We start from the raw sequence: 18,261 nt of genomic DNA on the forward strand, positions 1-18,261 counted from the left end.
AGAGTTCGTGACAAACCCCAAATTTATTTCCGCGGGGCAGGCCCGTTCGTGCGCGCTTCAATCTCTCTCCTTGTATGCCTTGATTGATGCGCACCAAATGAAGAGAAACGCGGGGGCTTACAAGCGCGCGTTTCCACGCCTCATGCTTTGATTCCTTCAATGATAACCACTTTAGGCGGATTTCCTCTGGCTAATTAGTCCGTGAGTGTTTATTTATAGGAACAGGAATTGGCCTTTCACCCGCCATATGATTGCAAAACCGCGTAATAATTTTCGTCCGCGGGTTTTAGTTGCTTTCGCCTTTGCAGGCTTTTATTCTGACCTTCAACTCAACGCAACAGGAATTGCGCATCACTGTGGTCGCCTACGCAGGGTCGGATCTACGGACGTTCTTCGTGCGCAGGTTATCCTTTGGTGCGCGTACGTGTCTTGACTAATAATAACTTTGCTAAACTGTTCCAGGCGCTTACTCTATGTAAAAATCGTTTGCCTTTTTCCTCTAACAATATTCTTTTCTTGCGCACCATTCACTTTGCACTCCACATAATGCAAACACCTGAGACAGGTTAAAATCACCTTGCGCGCCATTGCTGTAACTATTCAACATAACTAAACGTATCAGTTACTCATGGATAATATTTCAGTTAAATATTAACAAACTTATATCGGCTTGGGATGCGCTTAATACGAAGTTTCCGTTTTGGATATTGCGCATCAACACAGTACTGTGGTGGATAATCACGCGCAAATTGGAATGAAGTGCATTATGACTTGTTGCTGTTGATTACGAGAGTATCCAATAACACCGCCCTTCTCATAAGTTTGCTAGGTACCATGCATACGTTTTTTACACTGCGCGGACCAAAACGTTCTTGCACGTGCACGCCAAAAATCACGCTTCAACACCGCAACTCATCGTTATTTAAGTGTTTTCTGTGTGTGCGTGCAACATCAAAGCAAGACTAGATTTGTACTTTTCTTTGCCTGGGTTCTTGCGCACTCGACAGGTTTCGATTTCTGTCTCTAGTTGAAACACGTGGTTTCTTTGTCTGTGATGTTTTCAAAAGAACTAATTACCTTAATGAATACATGTTGGTACTCACAAAAACGATAATAGCGGTTATGATGATTACTGTTTTGATAACGGTAATAATAGGTTGGAAATTATATGGGAAAAGCTTTTGATTTTAGTGACAAGCTTGATGTTGAAAAATGTTTTCAACACAACGCCGGTTATAAGAGCGTTTCCTAGAAAATGAAGTTTTTACTCAAGCAAAACCTTTTAATAAAATTTGGTTCAGTAAAATCTTTATCTCTTCTTATGTAATCTTGTGATTTGATCTTCAGACAGTTCATGTGTTTCAAACGCATGAAACGCCCATTAGAAGTAAGTGGTTCACCACTCCATCAAGTGGACTAAAAGCATTTGCTTATCTTCTTCGTCCAAAAAGCCGCTACTCTAAGCCTGACGCCACTTTTGTTCCAAAGCTGCATTAATGAGGTCCTAAACAAGGGTTATGTCACGATATTTCAACGATTCGGTAAAACTCAGAATGATTATCCAGTCGATTGAAAACTCCAAATACTGCTTTTATGATCGATGTTCAGGTTTGAACAACATGGAAGAAACAAGCCCAAATGAACATACTTTTATGTACCTTTGAGTTTTAGAAACATGCCGATTTTAGCAATTTAATTCAAGGTAACGCCAAAATCAATGACATAGAGTTCCAGTTTACAGTTAGAATTTGGAAAGAAAAATAATTCCAGTCAAGCATTTTCAAGTAAAAGAAAATTTTCATTTCTGTGTATTCTTGAACATAATTTTGTATTTTTGTGCATTACGTGAGCATTCAGTTGCTACTCATTGTTATCGCATGATATCAGTTGTGTAGTTTAATGCACAGATTAGAGCCACGCAGAAATAAAAAAAGGCATTCATTCTCAGCAAGTATAAACGTATTTCAAACCAGATCTAGATTAATTATTCATTAGGAATTGAACGTTACTTTTGTTAAATCCGACCTGTGTACACCAACACGAGCTAATATAAACTGAAAAAATCTCATTGATTGAATAAAGGCGCCAACACAGTTTCAAGACGAGAAAAACGGCAAAACTAAGTTTGGATACTTGTGTTTGGTTATTATAAAGTAACTCTTGGTTTCATAGAATGACGAAAAATAAAATGATAAAATTCCAAAGAATAAATCGAAATTATAAGACTAAAGCTGCAATAATTCCGGGGGGAAAAAAGACGCTAGACTCAGCAGGAGATGCTGGGAATTGCTTCGATATGCGATCACTTATTCAGGTCTATTCAATTTGAAGCTTGAATCTGGATGTCATACTAGTTTCATATTGGGGAATAAGTGATAAGAAAATCTTTCGTTAACCCTATCAAATGTGTTTCTATGTTTTTCGAATATATAACATTTTGAAATTTTCAGGTTCAGTTTTTAAACGGTCTTCGCATTCGATTGGTTATTGGATCTGGAGGCCATTTTTTCTCACGACAATGAAAGTTACGTTTGTTGTTAAACAAAGTTTTCTTTGTCCTGAAATGTAATGTAAAACACAAACTTGAAGAGAAAACTAGTAACATAAAAGACGCGATAAGCGTCGCCAATTAAAAACAATGTTCCCTGCAGAGCACAGGGTTTGTTAAATTATGAAAAGTTTTCAAAGATATCGCATTCCAGTTCTAAACTTGTGGTCTCTTGGTGACTCATAAACACAATACAGAGAGCGTTTAGCTTTGACTGAAACAAAAACAACAGATGTAACGTTGTAATTAATGGAACTTGTTTTTTCAGTGATATAGTTTATGTTTATAAACGCACCCGACAATTAAAAGCAAGTCCGAAATACCTCTCCGTTATTACCATAACGAAGTTTGCTTCTTTTATAACGTCTCTTTCTGGAAACTATCGAAATTTCTTTCTTTTTCCGCCAAATCATAAAAATGTTTTCAATGTGGCGAGAACCACAACACCCTCTATTGCAATCACCGTCCATGTGAATGGATAGAATGCATGTGAAGTCAAAGAAAGGAGTTGAAAACAAAACGACAACAAGCAAATTCCATTGTGATCCCATTCTTAAAATCAAACAACAGTTTGAATTGCCGTTCAGAGTTGAATAAAAAGTGATTAATGGTAAGCGTCAGGGCTTCAGTTCAGTTCAGTCTTAGTCTTCCTGCGCTAATCTGCTTGAAGGTTGGGCTTCCCAATTTTTGAAACTTACTGGTCCTTCACAATCGTCCTCTAACATACTTTTAAAGAGCTAGAAAGTTTCGTTTTTCTTTTTCCCTGGATTTTTTAGTGGAATATAAATTTAAGGGAGTAGAACGCAGATTTTACCAGTTATTGTAGCTCTTTCAAAAATCCTAGCTTCCCATTTTCTTTTCTTGTCGAGTCAAAAACAATATTGTAATTCTTCCTAAAACAAAAGACTTCACTTTTTACTCCGAGAATTCAAGGTAACTTTATTTTTATTGGTTGTAATCAAGCTTTTTTGAGCTAGCGAAAAATAGCCTCCGACCGAGATATCGTTTTTCACCGAAAAGAAGGCCATTGATTGGACACCGTTGTGAGTTTGATAAAGGAACGAAACAGCTTTGGTTTTCTTTTGTGCGAACCTCTTCTCTAACGTAATCGGAATTGATGGATGGAGAACGGAGATAAATCTGACAAATATCATTTACTGTTAATCGTATGGTAATGTGCTTATTTCTCTATAGAAAGAGGCTGGTGATCTTTCCTACAATTTCATGACTAGTGTAGCTGTATTTCGAATCCACCCTGTAAGACTTCATTCAGACAGTTATCAATCAGCTAAAAATAAAAACCGTTGACTTTTTTTTCATTTTCCATCATGGAAATTATCCAGTTTATTAAGTATTCCACGTGGTGCATTCAATTTGAATCAAAGATAACCTTAAAACAAAAAGTTTAAACACTGCTATCAATGCCATTGTGCACAGCTAGAAAAAATGGTAAACACCCGTAACTGTGTTTGCAAGGACCGCTGCGACAAAATTTAATCCTAGGCCTGTCAGTAAAGGATCTAATCAGCAACAAATTGTAGTGTAAATAACCTTAAAAAGACTGAGCAAGGCTGATTTCAAGTTAAGGGAAACATACTTGCTCATTAGTTCGAAAGGCACGTCCTTTCTTCTTCAGAGTATTTTAGAAACTGGTCCCCTGGCAAACTGAAGACGTTACACTTTAAAACAGGTGGGGATACATTAGAAAACATAACAACATCCGCGAAAGTAAGAAAAATAAAAAGATTATAATTTGAAATTTGAAAATGAAGCTTGTGCCTATTGGGAAGTAAGCAAGGCTAATTGCAAAGCTTTTCATGTGAAAATCATTTTTGTTTGCGTTTGAATTAAAACTTATTTTCCTAATAAAACTATGCACGGAGCCTCGCTTTCACAATGACGTTCAAAGCAACTAGGAAATGGCTTATTTCGTGAGAATTGAGGTACATAGAGGTAGTAGGATCATTGTTCCCACAAAACGATGACAGTTTTCTTGTTTTTGATAGAAAAAGTTAAGTTTTCTTAGAGCGGCATTTTAATTCCCGAAACTAGCCGATTAACGACCCACTCTCCTATTGAGAGAAGTAAAGGTTTCACTCGTCTCACAGCTGAGACGGTCTCTCACTTATTAAACTCCTTCAGTAGAAAAGCTGAGGCTATTATAATCATGATGCAAATCGTTTGCGCTTTAAATTGCGCCACATTTCTATTAATAGTTTAAATGTTTTGTTTGAATGACGTCAAAGCCATAGACGTTATCCACGTCCGTCACTTAATTTCTGTATTATGTGTTTTCCCGCCACAGCCTACACTGGTACCCAGCGTGGGCAACTGATTAAGCCGATATCGGGAACTAACGTTCGATAAATCGAGAACTATTACATAAAAACTACGCAAACGTTATCTACGCCATCGACCAGTCGATAAAAATCAGTATAGTATAGAAATAAATTATCGTACTGGCTACGGAAGTTGGCGTTATATAGAGTTCTTGATATTTTGACAGATACATCTTATCAATAAAATCGATGCTTTTTGATGAAGTTGATAGTCGTTATTGAGTCGTGTTCCCACGCTGGAAATAAAATTATGCAACAGTTATATTTAGTTAACAACTGCGTCTTTCCGGGTGTTTTTGCAAAGCTTGTTTCTTTCCCGCAAATCAAACTCGTCATCAATTTTCACAGTTCTGTGATCAATCATTTAATGTTAGGAAACGTTCAGCAGTCTAAAGCTGTATTAAAAGTATATGAGATGAGAGTAGACTGCGCGCAAACTTTTCATTTCCTTTTGCGTCCTTTCTGTGAAGGAATTCCCGATACATCAGCGATCTGCGCGCACGCTACAGTGATCGCGAGGGAGGCAAACTGTGTTTCCTTTTTCTTGTTTAATTTCTCTTTCGTTTATGTATACAGTATTTTTCTTTCTTTTGTGTGTGGCAAATAAACAAATAATTCTACTTGTAATTTTAACTTTTCCACTGAGGCGATTACCTCAGTGGAAAAGAGCACTCTCCTTTTTTTCCTTTTTCAGTAATATATATTTTCTTCCGCGCCATTCTGCTCTTGTGCTCCACATCATTTAAACGTCTTGGAAAGTTAGTCACCTTGCGCGCCATTACAAAACCTGTTCAACGTCACCTGAGCTTATCAGTCGCCAGTTACTTGATGGTTACACCTTCAATATTACCAAACCTTATAATACCAGCTTTGGGTGCCCTGATTTCTAAGCCTCACTTCTGGAAAGTGCGCGTCAACACGATATTAGATGGATAATCACGCGCAAGTTCGAAAATGTTTGTTATGACTTGTTGCCGTTGATTGTCAGTATATTCAAAAGATCCGCTCTTTTCACGATTTTGCTAAAAGTTTTTTAAGTGTGAGAACCAAAACGTACTTGCACGTTTACGCCAGAAATCATGTTTCAACGCCATAACTCATCGTTGAGTGTTTTCTGTGTGTGCGTGCACCAGCAAAGCAGGATTTGTATCCTTTTTACCTTGATTTTGCGCACTCGTTTTCCACTCGAAGGGTTTGCTTCACCGTCTCTATTGTTTCTTTGTCTGTGGTTCTTTCAAAAGGGCTTATTACCTTGATGAATATCAGTATGCTGATAACACAAAATCGATTAATTGCTGTTTTAATGATGATAATAACAGGTTAGAAAAATCTCACGTTTTTACAATAAATTATATAGACAAGCTCAATATTGAGAAATGATTTTACGTACCCCTTTTCCTTATCACAAATCCGGTTGCCGGGGCCTTTCTAGTTAAAAGATGTTTTTACTGAAGCAAAAACGTCTTGCATGTTCAGTTGTAAACTTTTTGGCAAGTCGGTATTGGCTCTTCAGACAATTCACCAGATTCAAAAGCATGAAACATTCATTAAAAGTAATATCTCTCCATCAAGTCGACTAAAAGTCTTTGCTTATCTTCTTTGTTTTAATTATAAATGTCATTTTGAATAGCCAAAATAATTATGCATTTGTATCTCTTGATAAACTAGTTACTGACAAGTTCAATGTTGAGAAATGTTTTTACCCTTTCATGTTCCTCATCACTGTTGCCAGGGCGTTTCCAGTTAAAATATGTTTTTACTGAAGCAAAAACTTGTTGTATGTGGCAAAACTTTTTCGTACATAATCTTCCCAAGTATATTGGCTCTTCAGCATGCTCGCAGACAGTTTATCAGCTACGAATGCGTGAAACATCCATTAGAAGTAATTGGTTTATCTCTTAATCAAGTCGACTAAAAGCTTTTGCTTATCTTCTTTGTCTTAAAGGGGCAGTATCGTCTATTTTTAGTGTCACTTTGAATAGCCAAAAGATATATTTGTATCTATAGACGCGTTTAAATAATAGCTCAGTTTTGTTAACAATAACCCTATTAGTGCACAGAAACTACAATCAATTATCTTTGTTTACGGATGGCTAGGATGGAAATGGATTGCTACTTGAAAAGATTGGCCAATTTTTCCAAGTTCTTCCAGTATGTCTTAGAGAAATCACTAAAAATCCGATAACAGTTTGGTCTTCCTCCTAAAAATTGCTTAATATTTTCCTCCCCGTGCTCTAAAAAGCAATTTTGTGTTGAAGGAAAGGTTCTTTGTTAAATATTTGAGCAGCTTTGACCAAAAATAAAAACAGGAAAATCTTAGTGACAGTGCCCCTTTTAAAAGGCGCCACTCTCAGCTAGAGATACAATTTTAAAACACGACTTCTTGTTCCAAAGCTGCCTTGATGAGGTCCTGAAAGGGCCATATCATGATATTTCAACAATTAGGTTAAATTTAGACTACTGTCATTCAATTGACCGAAAACTCCAGGTGTCAATGTCGAACTCTCAATGTCGAAGTTCAGATTCGAACAAGAATGAAACAGGCAGAAATTAGCATACGTTTTTATGAACAGAAACGAATGTAAATTTGTAATTTTCGAAACGCGCTGCATGTTTTGTGCAAATAAATGCGTGCATGCGTAACGACAAAATACAGACACACCGGTTGCAGTTTCGTTTAGAATTTGGAAGTAAAGGTGATTCCAGAGAGGGACTTCCAATGCAACTGATTTCATTCTATTTCCAGAATTTTGGGCGGTGGACTTTTACACGACAGCAGCCGTTAAAGTATTGGCTACCCATCGTTGTAGCATGATGACAGCCTGGCGCGTAGTTTAAGCTAATTTTTTTGTGTGCAACCTCCAGCTTTTTTGATTCCGTATTTCCCTGTAACAGTCAAAGTATTTCATTCCTTGTTTATTTGGAGCTTTAATACTGTTTCATGACCATTTACACCCACGTGAGTTCACTGCCTACAATAAACAAATCCCATTATTAGACTGAAGAGGTGACAACATACGAAACTGTTGTTAGGGTAAACAATAAATTAAACTAAGTTACGTTTTGGTGGTCGCGTTTGGCAACGCCAAAAAGTTCGATAACTCATTCTTTCATACAACAAACATTAATTAAGCGAGTAAACTAAAATCAAAACAGCATAGCTACTCCAGTTCGGTGTGTGTGGACGCTCGACTCGGCAGAGATGCTGAGAATTTCCAGGATTTGCGTTTATTTTGTCATAACAACTGTTTTAACCTTGGACTTTAAAGTTTGGCTTTATTCACCATAAGCAAGCGAATATATCTTGAACTAAAATAATACAATCTCTCCTTAAGCTCAGCAGATATGTTTCTAAGTTTTGAGATAAGGATTTTAAGATTTCTTTTTCGTTGTTGTTGTTTGAGTTTTCAGCCTAGACGGTCTTGGTATTCAAAGCGTTAATCGATCTTGAAGTCATTATTTTAAACGATAATTATACTGGGCAGCTTTAATTTTGTTGTTAAACAAAGTTCTCTGTCTACTGACATGTAGAGTAAACATGAAGTTCAAAGGAAACGTGTCTGATATCAAAAGACACGTTAAGTGTCGTAGAATTACAAACAATGCTCCTAGCTCTTTAAAAGCATTTCATTCCATTTCTATAGGTGTGGTTGCTTGGGGCCTTCCCCCCGAAAATGAGAGACTTCACTTTCAGTGATTCCGAAACAAAGTCGAGGTGACATTTCACCTGAAAGGAACATGATCTTTATTGATCCAAATTATGTCTGGTTGTATCAGCTTTCAACGAAACGAAGGCCACTGATTGGACCCTGATTAAGAGGTATTTAAACAGAAACGAATAGCTTTTAGTTTTCAGTTGTGGAGACATCTTGTCCATCGTATAGCTTTTAGTTTCATATGTATTTTTACTTTTGTAAAGGCAACTGTTGATTGTAGTTGCTTTAGCTCATGAAAGGTTTACCCCGGGCGGAGCTGTATAAATAAATGTGTCTTATTCTTTTTATTTATTTTTTTTTAAATGAAGAAGAATTTTACTTCATTACATAAATACTTATTACACTTTTCAAATAATTAAATAAATAAAAAAAAAATTGTCTCATGTTATCTTATCGTAATCGAACTGACGGAATGAAAACAAAGGTAAATCTCATAATTATCACGAAACCTATTGTAATGTTGTAATTTTTTTTTTTTCGAAAACATGCTTTTCTTTAACGTGATCACTGTTACAGTTTCGTGACTTTGTCTATCGGTCTTTCAAATTCACTTGGAAAGACCCATTTCCGGCATTTCAGTTATCAAATCAGCTGCAAATTAATCAAAACGGTTGACTTTTTCATTTTCTAGTTTAATATTAAGTATTCCACGTGGTGCATTCAATTTGATTCGAAGACTGGATCTTAAAACAGAAAGGTTAAACACTAATACCGAAGCAATCGCTCATAAAAGAAAACTGGGATTACTAATACACAGGTTGAATCTGACACGGTGGGTGCTATTCACTCCCAGTTGTTGTTAGTATTTAATCAAAAGCCTTTGTTGCCTTGTTTTCATTATTTTCGATAACTTTGAGAGATTTGTGAAATTAAACGCTAGGAAATTTATCCTAAAAGCTAAAAAAAAATTATTTTTCCAAAGGGAAAATTGACGATACTCAAAAGTTCGAGATTCGTCCGTCCGTATATTAACGTAGTTTAATCGATGTCGTTATAAAAACATCTTCACGCGAAATTTCAATCAATTATTTTTGTAAAGTTAGGGACTGGTAAAAAAGTATAGGGTAGAGTGGGCCGGAGCAGAGTGGGGGTGGGTCATCAGTTTTTGAACCCTTAAGGGTGGGTCGTTCAATTTTCAGCTACCGATAGGGGGTGGGTCATCCTATTTCGTAACAGGAACCTGCACTTCACTAGACAAAGAAAGCAGGATTCGAGTGGTAGATCAAGACCTGGTAGTGAAATACATGCATCACCTTGTTTACCTTACAGTGCGACGCACCTTACCGTGGCCACCCAACAAACTTGTCTTACAGTCAGTACGCGAATTTGATTAACGGTCACGCCTCCTTGCAAAGTCCAACAGGCAAGTGACGCAACAACGAATTATTGAAAACATGTCATTTTGTATTTTATGAACAAGGAAGAAGATATCCTGATTGGCTAACTTGTAAAAAATGTTTGCTCGGTAGCCACGGTAAGGCGTGTCGCACTATAACATTATGACACAAAAGAGGGAAAGGAGAAAGGGAGAGTAACTTGACTTACATGTATGAGGATATGGAGTGGAAAAAACTGCTCTGTGAGGGTTTGCTGAGAAAAAAAAAAAGAGTTTCCACCTTAATCTGTTTTTCGAACATCACAATCTGACAACCGAAAAGAAATTAGCAAGAAAAAAAAAACAAGCTTGATTTAGTGTCAACTCGCATTCAGTTGTCAGCAGCGATAGGTAGTGTATCCACTGACAAAGACATAACTGGCTCTGAATCGAGCGTCAGCAGCTCAGAAGCAAGCGAAGCGTAAGAAGCAAGTGAAGACAGTGTTCTGGAGGAAGTAGGGAATGATACCTCCGATACTGACAATATCGCCCTCGCAAAACTGGCTTCCAACAGTCGGAGTGTCAGTGATAGCGATGTACCGTTAAGCGTACGTTCTTCGCCAAATTTAATTCCTCACGAAGCGAGGCCGGAGGTTTTTGATTTTGTCATACACACAAAATGTGGTTTCCTTGGATCATACAACCAAAAAAATGCATGTTTAATAGGTGGTGGATCATGTAATATTCAACCTTCATATAGGGGTGGGTCAGTCAGTTTTGTACCATAAGGAGGGGGTGGGCCATGTATTTTTAATCCACCACATTTCCAAATGCTCCGGCCCTCCCCACCCTATACTTTTTGACCGGTCCCTTAACATTAACCTTGCGTATCTAATTAGTATTGAAGCTGGGTTTGTCACCAGGTGGGTACATTAAAAATTATTTGGAAATACAAACAAAGTTACACTGGTGGATTAAGAGCGTTCTGAAATTATTACAATAAAAATGTTCCCGACATTTCGGTCGCAATCACGGACCTTTTCGGGGGAAATGAAAGAAAAATTATGCAGAAGCACAGTTATAAACAAGACGCTGATTAAAATTAAGGATATGTGTCATTTTTTCTTGTTAGCAAGAGTCAAGAGTAAATACTCCTTGGGGAGTTACGCCCGTCGGCTCGATTGAGTGGGTCTTTGGCGTAATTAATCTGCCGGCCTCGAGAATCTTTCTTTGGTGCTTCTGCATAATTTTTCTTTCACTTCCCCTAAAGAAGGTCCGTGATTGCGACCGAAACGTCGGAAACTTTTTTATTATAATAATTTCAGAACGCTTTTAATCCACCAGTGTAACTTTATTTGTATTTCCAAATAATTTTTAATATCTAATTAGTGTTTACAAAATTTAGTTGATTCCTCATTGATTGTCTTGAAACGAGAGTGTTATTTTGAACAGCTTTTTCTCTTCCAATTGAAAGCTTTGAACACCACAATATATAATGTTAAACTGGGTTAATGTAACCGAAAACCTCGCCATGAACAGGAAGCTACCTGCAGTCAAAACGTCTATATCACCCTCAATCCCTTACAATCCACCATACCGTAAAAGATGGCGACTAGTACATTTAATTATCCACAATTTTAGCGTACAAAACCCTTAAAACGCTCGCAGTTTAAACACTATACAATTCAAGTTAGAAACCATCCTCGGAGACCCAGGGGCAGTTAGTCGGGTAGAAGGGATTTTCATGGGCGAAAGGTTATTGTAAGAACGGGATTTGAATTCCCCGCTTTTGATAGGCCAGAAAAATTTGGCAAATGAAAAGCGGGGAATTCAAATGCTTCTGGAACTAATTCGGTAAAAGTAATTGCCCAGGGGCTCTCCCGTTCTTACAATAAACTTTCGTCCACGAAAATCCCTTCTACCCGACTGACTGCCCCTGGGTCTCCGAGTATGGTTAGAAACCGGGACGTAAGCTCAAAATGGGTGACCGTTAAGTAAGTTGAAATGGATTTGTTAATATCGTCCCTAGAGAAAGTCACATAAACTGTGTTCCACTGGTGTGCAGCTCAATCCGCACGACCTGACGTCATCTAGAATGAGCCTGGAACATCACCTCTCGCCAGCAAAGACTGACAGGAGCATACCCCTTGCCGGTTCTAGTCCATTTGTTATCCACTTTAAAGTTATTTTTGGATCAACCACTGGCCAGCAGCGAATTATTATTTAGGCAATAAAATACATGTTTTGTGATCGACCGCGCCTCATGAAAGGTGTAGTCGGGTTGCAAGCTAGGTTCCTTAGGCTGTTTAGTTATGAACGCTTTTTAAAGCAAAATTAGCTGTTTCATAGTTTTCGAGCTGGGTTTTCTTTTTTATTTATTTTCGTTCATACCACGGTTATATCGATGGCACTTGGCCTGTCAAGTCTCCTGTTATTTCAGCTACATTAAAAGTATAATTTGGTTTACCTCTCCGTCATTTTCGTTCATGTCAATAATGTAATTACCATTAAGTCTGAAAAACGTTCTATGTGGGAAGCTTAGACATAGGATCAGTGACTCCTGAACATCAGTGGTGATGCAGATGAATCACTGGATAGATCAGGTCGAGGGTCCCCTAGTGAGAAGCGAATCCATGGGGGGGGGGGGGAGTCAACAAAATTTTATAACAAATAATAATAAAGATGTTTAATTACCACATTCTCGCATTAAAATGAATTACAGCGTGTTTACAATATCTAGAAAAATTACTAAAACCTTGTTGTCACTGGAGTTTACAATATAGTAATTAGAAATAGTAAAACCTGATAAAATTACAAGAATATGGATCAAATTAAAAAGGCTGAAAATCATACTAAACCTAAGAAAAAAAACGTTACCTAAGAATAATACTCAACTTTTAGAATATGTTACCTTCGCCATTAGGATGGTACTAGGGAAAACGCTTCACTTAAAACGCTCAGTTCTACATTTAAAAGACTTCCAAGAGTTAGAATTTCTAAGAGAATAGTCATGGGCGATAGGCCTAATCGGGGTTGGATTTTTTGACAAGGGCCCGCCTTTTTAATTTTATCAAACGTTCTCATGCAGAGTTCGTTGCGTCCACAAGTCTAGCTATTTTAGCAAGTTGTAAGGCTTCCTGGTATGAAGGTCGGGAGAGGGAGAGGGAGAGGCCGGAGGGGAGAGGCTCCGCCCTGAAATTCAAACTCGTATCCTTTTATATACCATATTTGCAGACAAGGTAACCCTTTCATACACCTTCTATACAAAATGATACCCCTTCCACATACCTATCATGCAGAAATACTGCGTCTCTTTTAAGTGCGTCTGTTCGAGATCAGTTTTAAAGGCACTTCTAAATATCTAAATGGCATTTTTCCCTGACTTCCTCACCCTCTTCTATGACTTCTATATATCTGCTCGTGAACTGATTATATACCTCTCTTCTGGAAAAGGTTCTCCTTAAGTTTCATTCAGGGGCCGGTTGTTCGAAAGCCGATTGACGCTAATCCCCAATTAAAAATTATCCGATGTTTTCATCTCGCTCATTTAAAATGTTTTAAAAGCTAACTTTAAGGTAAAGTTAAAGAAAAGCCTACGTCAAAACCGAGGAACAAAATTTCTTTAAAGAGTCCTCACTGATTAGCAATTAAACTCGAATCAAAGTTGATGTTAACCCAGGATTAGGTTAAAATGCACCTAACCCCCAAAATTTTTTTTCGCTTAAATAAATCTCTGAACCTGTTCGAAACGCATTGAGCCTTTTTGCGCCTTTTTTCAAATAAATCTGACTTTTTATAGGCTGTAAAAGTTACGAAATCTAGCCATTACAGCCTATAAAAAGTCAAAATTTGGTTGAAAAAGGTGCCAAATAGCGCAATATATTTCGCACAGGTGCAAAGATTTATTTAAGAGAAAAAAAATTTGGGGGTTAGGTGCACTTTAATCGGGCTTTCAACAACTGGGCACAGAGCATCCCCATGTAATGCATTATGGGGAGAACCACCGGAATTGAGAATACACGTCAGTACTTTAATCCAAATAATAAGGCGAAGGTCCATTTCTGCCTAGGCCGGACCAAGGCTTCCACTAGTACGCGGAACAGAAGTAATTTGGCATGGGTAATAAACAGCTGGTCGATTGAATTCATGCAAAAGTATAAAAAGCTTTCGTGGATAAATGTCAGTAGAAACATGAATCGCTTAGTGAAGATAAAACCACTTGTATCTGATGTATCGTCTTACAAGGGCGCATGCGCAATGTGATACCGTCGGAAGCCTAAGCAACAGAATAGTTCTTGAGATATGCACAGGACTGATTTCACAGGACCTAACATAATTCAGATCAGGCGCACGTTAACTTTTCAAAGCCAATACGAACACACAGGAACACCGGAACACCTTTTCCAAATCCTAGCCAGGCGCCTAGAAAGTTTTTTTTTTTTTTTGGTAATTGATGCGATTTTGTTGTTGTTGTTGTTGCTTTGTTTTACTTATGGATATAAAAAAAGCTTTATTACTGTTATCGGTAGTTTCCTTTATATTTTAGAGTATCCATTGGAGGGAAGGGGGAGGGAGTCACACACCAAATTGAATTTTTTTTAATGTGATAAAAACGCTAAAGTGGCTGATACCTGCGGTTTCCATAACTTTCCAGCGCTTATTCTTTGACGGATCAATGCTAACAAACCATTATAAGTCGATACAACAATAACGGTATCAAGAACATGCCTAAACATTTGTGAAGAAGTTATGGTCATTACGGCTACCAAGGCAACAGGCAAGGCAACCTGTTAAAAACAAATCTAATTTCACTTTAACTGGTTATAACTAAAAAACGAGCTCGGTGACCCCATTTTTAAATATGGAATTGTAATCAGCATGTTTAGATACAACGTTTTGCAAAGTTGTAAAAAAATATATAGGGAAGGGGTTCAAAGCCACTTTAAATTTGAAGTGCTGGAAAATGATGGAAACCTGTGCCAGCCATCTTAATTAAATTCGCCGCGCGCTTCTGTTTAAGGAAGTGGTCCACTTGCCACTGTACCCAGATAAGCTAGTGGGCAACTTACTGAATTGAAATATCGTTGACGTTAACTGACAAGCAGCTTATCTGGATAGTGTGACAAGAGTGATACTACTCTAGATACATAGATGCTTTATTAAAACTAAATTGCAACCCGAGGGTTGAATTATATAGTTTTTTACAATAAGATTTAAAAAATTTTAAAAAAAGGTTAAAAAACTGCCATAAAAATGACAAAAATTACAATTTGAGCGCATTACTAAGAAGGAATGAGTTCTTCAATCTATTTGTCTTAAAATTAGCGTTGAATTTTCGTTTCTTCCTCAAATTGTAATGACAGGTGTTCCTCTCTGGGAGTAAAACATGGAGTTTATTATTCCTGTCATCTGTGATCTTTGTAAAAGACTTGTTCGTCAGTGATTGTCTTCTTGCTGAAAGAGTTTTAAGACCAGCCTGAGCCTAGGCTTCTTGGTAGGGCTTGAAGGGAAAAATGACGCGCATTGCCCTCCTTTGGATCCTCTCTAACTCTTCTGAAAGGTACTTTGGAAGACTATCATGGAATACTGGACAAGCATATTCAGTAAGGGGACGAATACAGTTCGATAAAATTTAATTAGCTCCTAGCATCTATAGTAGTGATACTTGAGGCTTGGAAAAGGCTACGCTACTGTTAGCAACAGTTACAACCTTCCTCGCTTTTACGGGATGACTTCAACAGTTCACCTTTGTTTCCCTTCCTTCGCCTCCCCATTTCAATCGAGATTTGTTAAGAATAATTGGCAGTGAAATATATAACGTAACTATAAGAGGGTGCCACGAGCGTTCACCCTTTCCCTACCGAGACCCACTATAGTGGGTCCTTAACTTATAACTTGGTCACGGAGCCCATGCTCAATTACAGTAAAATTTTGTCAGCAAATTGGTCTTGGAAAGATCTTTGCATTTCAAAGGAAAAATGGTACCCTCTGGTATATATGATGTGGTTTATCACCCTATGATTTGTTGAATATTTTCATTTAATGTATTTACACGCAGACTTTCGCATATATCAGAGTGCATGTTCCATGAATTAAAAGCTGCAAATAATCTCCAGTTTTGAGGTATGCCTATCACATGAGTCGATCAGTGAAATTTTTTTAGTTTTTATTTTTGTCGTTTTAAAACCATTTCTATCAAAGACCTGACTTCCTTCAGTTATCTTGATAATTGCACTTGAAGACCTTTAAAACGGTTTATTGCATTAGCAAGCTTGGTTTTTCTTTACCGTTTTAGAAAAACGGGCCAAATAATCTGGTAGGGAAAGGGTTAAGACTATAAGACCTCGAAAACTAAGACTCCCTTAAAAGCTATGGTGACGTTGCGCTGCATACACCTGGTACGAACAATAAAGTTTGAAAAATTATTGCTTAATGTAAAAAGGCGAAAAAGAAACTCAGAGAAAAAATTAACCAACTGACACGAAAGCTAAGGGCGCTTTCCATTTGTCAGAACTGTCCAGCCAGGCCGGTCAGTTCGTAAACGGAATGCTCCAATTTGAAGGATAAGTTTATGGCTTATGCTAGTCCTTCGAAGCAGTCTTCAGAATAGAGTGTGCCATTTTCGCAGTGATTATTTCAATATTTTGCAGCACCATCTCTTCAAAATAACGCTTTTGATTTACAGAGTGGCCGGTCGGACAAATGGAAAGCACTCCAAGACCTCGAAAACTAATTAAGACCCCTTCAAGAACTAAGACCCTTTATTTTATGACGCCAGTATCAACCGAATTTCAAAAAGTACATCACTTCACGTTTCGAGTCACGGTTTCCGCACTTCACGACAGTTTCTTGAAGTTAAGACTTGTGACAAACGCCATTTAAATTCTTTTCGAGTTCAGTGATTGATTGTACATTGAGGGCGCGGGAAAATGTTTAGCATAGTACGAAGTATTATTTTCATTTAGTCGTCAATGCAATGGAAATTAAGTGTTACTTTTTTGGTAGATGTCATTGGATGCGAGATGAAGATCAGCTTTTGACTGACGCTCGTACTGAGGGTTCAAATTCTCTATGGCAGGTTATTAGAACTGGTATGGGTAGCCTAATTCATTTCCCCTTTCGTGTTATTTTTGACGGAGGGAGCGAAGGGGGCCGGGTGGTTAATTTTTCGGTTGCTCCATATTTTTTTTTTTTACGTTAAGCTGTGAAGGTGCAAGAATTGTTTTTCACACTTTAATATTCGTACCAAATCAGTATGTAGCACAACGTCATCACAGTTTTCGAGGTCTCAGGATCTTAAGGCCCGTCCGAACTGATGCAACATGTTGATGCAACATTGTCCAACACTGTTGAATCCAACATGTTGCACTCGTTTGGCCACCATGTTGCACGATGTTTCATGATGTTGGATGATGTTGAACAAAGTTTGATTTCCATCAAACATCGTCTTCAACTTCGTCCAACATTGCATTCGTTCGGCCACTGTGTTCAACATTGTTGAACGCGCGCATGCACACTAAGCTGACTTTGCGGGTATCCGTATCCATGGCGATGATTTATTGTTTATATCTGCTTTGCGCGTTGCCGCGTGATTGTTCAAGCTACAGTATGGCGAACGAACAAAGTTTTGAATCTGTCAACTGCGAAGTTTAAACACAAGCTAAGCGTTCTCTTTAAATAAAAAGAAAAAGGAAATAGGAGTAAATGAAACTGTAAGCATGAAGACCAGGAAAATCGAGGAGATGGTCCGTCGCGGAGGGCGAAAGACTATTTAATCGAGCTATTAATTGGAGGAAAGACGCTGTTTGTGGGACGGCGTATATTGACTATCACGTCATGGAAAAAGAGAGGGCGAGCTTACGAAACCTGAAAACGAATTGGAGAAAGATCTTGCTGATATCAAGACAAAAATATATATAGTCGGCCAAAATCTTTCGGCTGGGCCTGTTACTCATGACAAACAGTCACCTGACGTGAAGTATGACAGGTTCAATAGCTTTCAATATTCTTTTCAATTCTGAAAATCCACATGATTCATCCGCATCATCACACCACTGACGGTAAGCCACAGTGTCCTCCTCAATCGTCAAACTCTCTCACTATATTGTTGAAATGCCCCCCTTTTCTTCCCTTCTTTTTATCCTATTTCTGTTCTTTCCTCTTTCAGTGACTCTGTCATCCTCCTCTTACAACATTTCTAGCAGAACAACAGCGGCTAAACATCTCCTCACTCTAGATCGGTCTCGCGCCATTTTGGGCGCAAACAAATACCGTGGTCGGCGCGGGTTTGTTTTCAAAGGATTCTGGGTAGATTTTGGTCCCAGACCCTTCCGGTCCAAGAGT

The sequence above is a fragment of the Pavona decussata genome, unplaced genomic scaffold (genome assembly GCF_977016875.1).
Source record: "Pavona decussata unplaced genomic scaffold, jaPavDecu1.1 SCAFFOLD_32, whole genome shotgun sequence".
NCBI lineage: Eukaryota > Metazoa > Cnidaria > Anthozoa > Scleractinia > Agariciidae > Pavona > Pavona decussata.